Source organism: Choloepus didactylus (assembly GCF_015220235.1).
Source record: "Choloepus didactylus isolate mChoDid1 chromosome X unlocalized genomic scaffold, mChoDid1.pri SUPER_X_unloc2, whole genome shotgun sequence".
NCBI lineage: Eukaryota > Metazoa > Chordata > Mammalia > Pilosa > Megalonychidae > Choloepus > Choloepus didactylus.
In genome coordinates this window covers 873,165-880,626 of record NW_023637622.1, presented here as the reverse complement: position 1 = coordinate 880,626, position 7,462 = coordinate 873,165, and positions in this window count along the sequence as shown.

The following is a 7,462-nucleotide window of genomic DNA, read 5'->3' as shown; positions in this document are numbered from 1 at the left end:
CAACACTTTCCTCCAAGCTGGCAGCTTCCCCCTAATTGTCTTCACATAAATCTATGAGCCCCAAATCCTTGAAGACAGTGCCTCCAAGTTCCAGCACCTAAACTGAAACTGTGGAGGGGCTGCCATCTTATATAAAAACTAGGATTGAGTTGAGAACCCCCAGTTGTGCAGAAAATCTTTGTGGAGCCCCACAACTTCCAGCAGCAGGGAACAAGTAAGTTCTTTGCCCTGCTCCCTTGCTCTGTTACAAGATAATGATGGTTGGGTTGTGTGGAGCTAGAGACCTTTGGGTCTCCGTCTGCTCCTGAGTTATCTTCTGTACTCAAGACCTTGAATCCTCTTCTTTACATTGTCTTAATCTCACTGTTTCCAATCCAGCTAGCAACATGACCCCAGAGCCAGGTGCTTATACCCTTGACCTGACCATTTGTTGATGGATTCTCTGACATCTACTGAAGCTCAGCAGGATTAGCCCTGCTTCACGATTATGCAGAAAGAGCCTGGGTCATTTCTTCCCACAGAATCCAACAATGTTACTCACACACAGGATCTATACAAGGAGGATTAGGAATCGTTCTCCCTAAACTCTTACCTTCAAAACAAATATGCAATGGGACGTGAATGACTAGAAGCTTGAATCAGGGGAAGGCAGTATACAGCAGCCCGGCCCCAAAGGTCTCTAGCTCCACACAACCAACCATCGTTACCTTGGAACAGAGAAAGGGAACAGGGCAAGGAGCTTACTTGTTCCCTGCTGCTGGAAGTTGTGGCAATCCACAAAGATTCTCTGCACAACTGGGGGTTCTCAACCTGACCCCAGTTTTTATATAAGACAGCAGTCCCTCCACAGTTTCAGTTTGGGTGCTGGAACTTGGAGTTCTGTCTTCAAGCTCTGTATTCTTTATTTATTCCACTTGGACATTCCCTATTTTGTTTGCCCTAATGGAATTTTCTAGAAGTAGGAAAATAAGACTTCTCATATATAAGAAGCTAAGACTTCCCTTAGTGGTCAAATCCCCAGGGATCATTCAGTCCAAATGTGTTAAAGAGTGCTTCATGGGAAAGTGTAGTGGATTCTCTCCCTATATTACCCTAAAAGTTAGGGATGCAAAATTCTGAACTCTTTTATCCTCTATTTAATGCAATATATGCTTTCTGGAAGGCACAATTGCTAGAAAGGATTTGGGCTAAAGCGCAAAGCTCTTCTTTCAAATTCTCTGAAACAATGAAAGTCTTTGTTCCTTCTCTGGATGCATCTAGATCTTATTATCAACCCAGGCCAAAAATAATATGTATGTATATACAGAACAGCCCTCTCAATAAGCTAGAAGAAAGCATTTCTTTATTTATACTTTATTTATACTCTTTTTTTGTTTGCTTAGGCCTGTTGTGTAAGAAGCCCAAGGTTATGTTTAACAACCTTCAGCGGAAAAACACAAAAAGGACAAAGCTTTCCACTTCATTATAAAACTGAGTATTCACAGACCCAGAAGAGTCATGCCCTGCCTATTCACGAGTTAAATAAACACCTCGCTAGAGTGCCATAGGAAACGTTGGGGAATCTCCCATTGAAACAACTGGCCAGCAGATACAGAAATCTGGCCAAATACACTGAGCTGCAAAAGGGTCCGATAAAGCCAACTTGTATATTTTGAACACCCAAAGCATCTGATTTTCAGGATCTATTCCAATATTTGGATTCTAGAGGATTAGCCTGAAATGCAAATTAAATTCCCAAATGGTTTACTCTACTTTCAAGGCTGATTGGAGTCTGGCTTGGGCAACCCAGGTCTGGCACTAGCACCACCGTGGCCTCTTCCACCGGCCCAGCCTGAGCTGTTCTGGGGAGGAGGAAGGACAGGGCTTCAAAGGGCTACCAGGCTGCCCTGCCCATGTGTCCTGAACTCAAGGGAGTCACTGTCAGCCCTTCCCCTCTGCAGTGACCTCAAGGCATCACAGAGATTGGAAAAAAGAAAGAAAGAAAATAATAAGCTCCTCTCTGCAGAAGGAAAGGGCACCAAGCCCTAGACAAGAAGTGAAAGCGTTGATTTTCATACCTCATAACTAGAAGTCAGAGTTGGGGGAAAAAAGGGAAAGGAGACACTGGTGAGCAGGACACAGAAGAAGGGAGCCACCCATTTTTTTAATGGAACATTAAAAAATGTGGAAATATCTGAATATCCAAAATGGCTGTAAAATCATAAAACTGATTTCCACCCTGCATACAATGCCTTATGTTTATTCTCTTTCATTCTTTCTTCTTATCCTTGAACTAGAGAAAGAGGAAGAACTCATTTGAGGCCATCTTGGCTTCAAAAAACAGAGTGGTTTCCAGTTACATTTGGGGTTTCTGTTCTTACCCAGTTTGAACCTAATACTATAAAGAGTGTATTAGGAAGATTTTTCATCCCATGAATGAATAGAGTATAATCCTACCTGCCTCTGCAAAACACCAGGCAGGCCAGCTGCCTGCATGGCTCTCATGAACATCGTGCTTATGTGTTCTGTCCTCTCTTTTATTTTAGTTTTTTTTTTTTCATTCACTGCATATGTTGAACCTTTCCATTAATACATTTCCATGGCATCCTTCAAGACCAAGGTCATGTCACATTCTCTGGAAGCCTTCCCTGATGTGTTTTCATCTTGCTCTGGGACTATGATGCATCTCAAAGGTCAACCTTTCCATCATCTTCATCATCATTGCCATCATCAAAAATAAATAACAAATATTTACTGAGTGTCATGGGCTGGGTACTGTGGTAAGCACTTCAGGGAGATTCTCTCACTGAATCCATGACCCTATGCAGTGGGGTTTTACAGTTGAGGGAACTGAGGTGCAGAGAGGTGAAATAGCTGGCACAAGCTGGCTCTGCATAAATACACCTCCAGGTGAGCCTGTCACTCTCTTGCTTTGAAGCACACTCCTTGGACTTTAATGCTACAAGTGAATGCTGGTGTGGAGAGAACAGCCATGCTCCCCTCTCTGTTGACTAAGATAGGCTGAGTGATGCACATGACTTTTGTTTAAAAGAGTAAATAGAATTTTTTAAAGCCTATTTTCTTTAAAATGTAGTGCCTTACAAAGGTAGACTATACTTTCCAAGCTCCTAGGGATCCGGCATCTATCAAGATGGAGAGAAAAAAAGGCCTATCAGTTGATGCACAAGCCAAGGGCAAGCACGCACCTGTAAGCTCAGAATTATTTCCGGAAGACATGTGAGGCCACAGAACAGTCAGTGCTGTTCAGGTGGATGTCTGGGATGTTATTGGATTTAGATGGGAAGAACCAGCAGGCAGGGGTTGGAGGCGTCTTGGAAGAACACACGGGGGAGCTGACGGTATTAGAGAATTGTGCATTTACGAGAGTCTGGGAAAAACAAGCTAAAGATGGTCTGTTCTGAATCACATTAAACTGATTTTTAGTTCTTCAAAGGGCTTCATAAGAAAAATGAATTTACACGGTCAATATTAGTTTTCCCATAAGACATTTAACTTGGCTTTATTACAATCTGATTTAATTTTTTTAATAGCAATTCCTCATTTTGAAGAAGTGTCATATGATCCATGCAAGTGAAGTTCTCATGAAATTTAATTAATCTCTGAGGTTCAAATGTATGATTATCGTAACTGTGGGACATCTTCAATACAATATAGATTTTTTATTGCTGAGGACAATATACCCAACAGCCAGCTCAAAGCATTACCTCAAACACTTGAGGAGCACATTACCTTTCCTATGGAGCATGAGAAGCCATAAAGATAAATATTAAAACCTGAAGTTTGAGGTTGTTTTTACAGCCATGAGTTTTAAGAAGCAATATTTTTCTGCTCTAAAAGATGCCAACTCCTCATTGTGGTGTTGTAATGTTAAGATCTGTCCTATCTGCAAATGGATGGACAGGTGGATTCTAGATGAGGTTGCCTGATTTAGCAAAATAAAATTCAGGATGTCCAGTTAAATTTGAATTTCAGACAAACAATGAAAAAAAAATTTAGTATAAGTATGTTCCATGCAACATTTGAAACATACTCATACTAAAACATTATTTGGAATTATCTCCGGAATAAATTAAGTGAAAAAAGCAAGGCTCAGAAATGCAAGTACAATGGGTAGTAAGGGTTGCTTCCAAGCAAGTGGACTGTGTGTGCCTGGTTGGGGAACACTTTGGTAAAGAGGAAACTGCCTCTTCACTTTACTATTTTGTACATTTTGAATTTTCTCTCATGCGCTTATGTTTTCAACTCAAAGACAAAAAAAATAAATAAATAAATTTAAATGAACAAGCAAAGAAGCAAAACAAACATACTTCTTCCCAAGCAAAACAGAACAAAACTTCCCAGGAGGTGTCTGATATTGGGTAGAAATTATTTTTTTAACTTCTTTGATTCCCGGTCTGACCTTATCAAGTCACGTTAAGTGCTCTCGGAACTTGGGGATAAACTAGTTTTGTCTGAGTTCTGCCCCCTTGAAATGGATCTGGTATTTTGAAGTGAAGAATATCTCGTTACAAAATTGTAGCTTTTATCTTGTAAGAGAGCAACCTTAGATATTTTTATATGCTTTTATATATTTAACTTGCTTCGTTCTCGACATTATTCCTCCTCTCTGTTTTGTCTCACCATGACCTTAAGAGCATGCGCGTGCATACACACACACACACACACACATGCACACGCACGTGCGCGCGCGCGCACACACACACACACACACACACACACACACACACAAAGCACACTCCCTCCTAGTATACAATGAGAAAGGGTTCCTTTGTGAACAGGAAACACAAAGGTATCTGTGATCTAAATTTCTCTATCCACATTTTCAGTACAGACTTCTATCATAAAATCAATTTTTAGATTACATGGGTAGGGGTTATTTTAAAGGAAATACCAAGTTCATAATTAAATCTAATATTTAATCTAAGAAAAGCCAATGAAACACACAAATCTTTAGCAGCATTTCAGGCAAATTAAAAAGACACTGAGATGTTTGGTAAACCCATGAAAACCCCAGTCAGGAATCAATTCAACCTCTCAGCTTACCTTCAACATAGTGTTCGATTTACTGATCCGAGCCTTCCCCTCAGGGGCATTCAAAACCTCCTACTTTTGAACCATCTTCCCCATTTCCTGGCTCACCACATTTCCCTTTTTCTTAACTCTGGTGGCTCCTAATATCCTGCATTTTTTGTAGAAGTATTTTCCGTCTAACAAAATGGTGGTTTCCCTGCTTTCACCAGCTGAATCTGTACCTCCCTTTTTATTTATCTGGTTAACCTTTTAGCAGTCATTTATTGAGCATCTATTATGTGACAGGCTTTGTCCTGGATGTGGGCCAAGTCTCTTCTCTTGTGGAACTTATATCCTAGTCTGGGGAGAAAGACCAAAAAAAATTTCAAGGCAAGGGAACAAGACATGACGAGATGAGGGTGCTATTTTAGAAGGTGCAGTCTGGAAAGATTTTTTTGGACTTCCCAGAAGGGCAGAATGGAGACCTATAGACATCTAAGAGAGAGAGTTCTAGACAGAGTAAACAGAAAATGCAAAGACCTGTGGCTGGAGCATGCCGGGTGTGCTCTGGGACAATAAGGCGCCAGGGTGACTGGAGCCGGATAAGAAAGGGAGATGGAGTAGAAGGTGAAGTCAAAGAGGTAACAGGTGGCGAGATCATGAAGGCTTTGGTAAAGACTTTGGATTTTGCAAATATTCCCCACGTTCAGATATTTGAAAGGTCTCACCGGACTCCACAAAGCATTATCACGTAAGGCTTTTATTTCTAGGCAAAGGATGTGATGCAGCTAGAGAAAGAACAGGCAGGAAATCATCGTGGGTCCAAAGACATCCCATATGCAAGCTCCCCAGGGTCCTTTTTCACACACCGAACAAGAAGCTCTGTGTCCAGCTTCCATCCCCATCACCTGTGCAGTAAACCTTGGCTTCTGGAGAACTCAAAGCAAAAGTTCCCAACAGGATTTTATACCCCACTGGGGTATAAAGCCAGGGTGTCTAACCAGTTAAGCTAATTGAAAACCATTAGTAAAGCAACTTGACCATGGGGCTACTAGAGAAGTTAGGACTTTAAACAGCACTTCATAAAACCCACCACCTTTATCTTGGCCAAGATTCAAAACCAGACATCCAGATGTTCCCAAAGATAAAAATAGAACTTTTCCAGTCCAGCTGTAAATCGAATCTATCCTTCACACGTTCTATTCTGGGTGAAATGGATTTCGAAGAGAGGAGGCCATGATCTTCCTTTTCAACTCATTTCTCAAAAAGAAATGCTTCTGCTTACATATCATAACCGACAGTGAAGATATCTTAAAAATCTAATCCTCATCATTTTTCCTGTATTATTTAAAAGTCTCTTCACTTGCCCCCCACACTAAATCCATGCCCCACGTTGCAGCAAGAGGGATCCATCTAAAATACCAACCTGCCTGTGGCAGATATTCTTGGTCACCTCACTCAGGACCATTCCGGTCACCTTCTCCATTGCCGTCCTCTACCAGGAAGCCTATAAAACAAGCTACTCGAGTTCCCAGACTCCCTTGTGGCCAGGCGAGGCCGTGTGACACAGTTTTGGCCAATGAAGTATAGCCAGAGCCACGAGAAGAGCTTCTTTTTCCAAATATGAAGGCAGAGCCTAGGAAAAGGGCTGTGCCCTCTCTCCTTCCCCCTTTTTATCTCTTCCAGAGTGTGGCTATGAGCCCTGGAGGTGCAGCAGCCATCCCGGGACAATGAGGATGGCAGTAAGGACTTCAGAGCAGGGAAAGAGAATGAGCCCCACTCATGGATGACATGGTTTTGCTGCCATACCAAACCCAGGTTTCCTAGCCTGGTGTTTGCAGGAGACCAATAAGCTCCCTTTCCGCTTAAGCTATTCTTAGTAGGATTTTCTGTGGAACATAGCACTAACCGATATAGCTAGACTCCTTTAGTGTCTCTAAAGAATAAAGTACAAGCTCCTTAGTATGGCAGAAGCAGTTCCGCACGACTTAGCTTTATGTTCTGCCACTCCCTGTTACCCTCTTTAGGCTCTCATAATACTGAATTTTTAAGACTTTCCATCACACACTTATGGATTTGGACCTCGGGGCCATTGCTTATGCCGTATCTCTGCCTGCTATGCACTTTGGACTTTTCTTTTCCTAGCTAACTCCTACTCATCCTTTAGGACCCACATCTGAAGCCCTGGGTTGCCCCTTGGGCATGTATAAAAATGTATATATATATATATGCGTGTGTGTCTATATATATGGGTATATATATAAATATCTATGTGTATATGTGTGTGTGTACACACACACACACACACACACACACACACATTCCTAGCAGTTCTGCTTGTCACTTATCAATATTTGCTATTTTCTTTCCCCCGGGTCTCTTTTCCTGAAGTGGTTTGCTGTAGATCCCTTAGGTGGCAGTTAGATTGCTGTGTTTTTTGGGAGGAGATCTG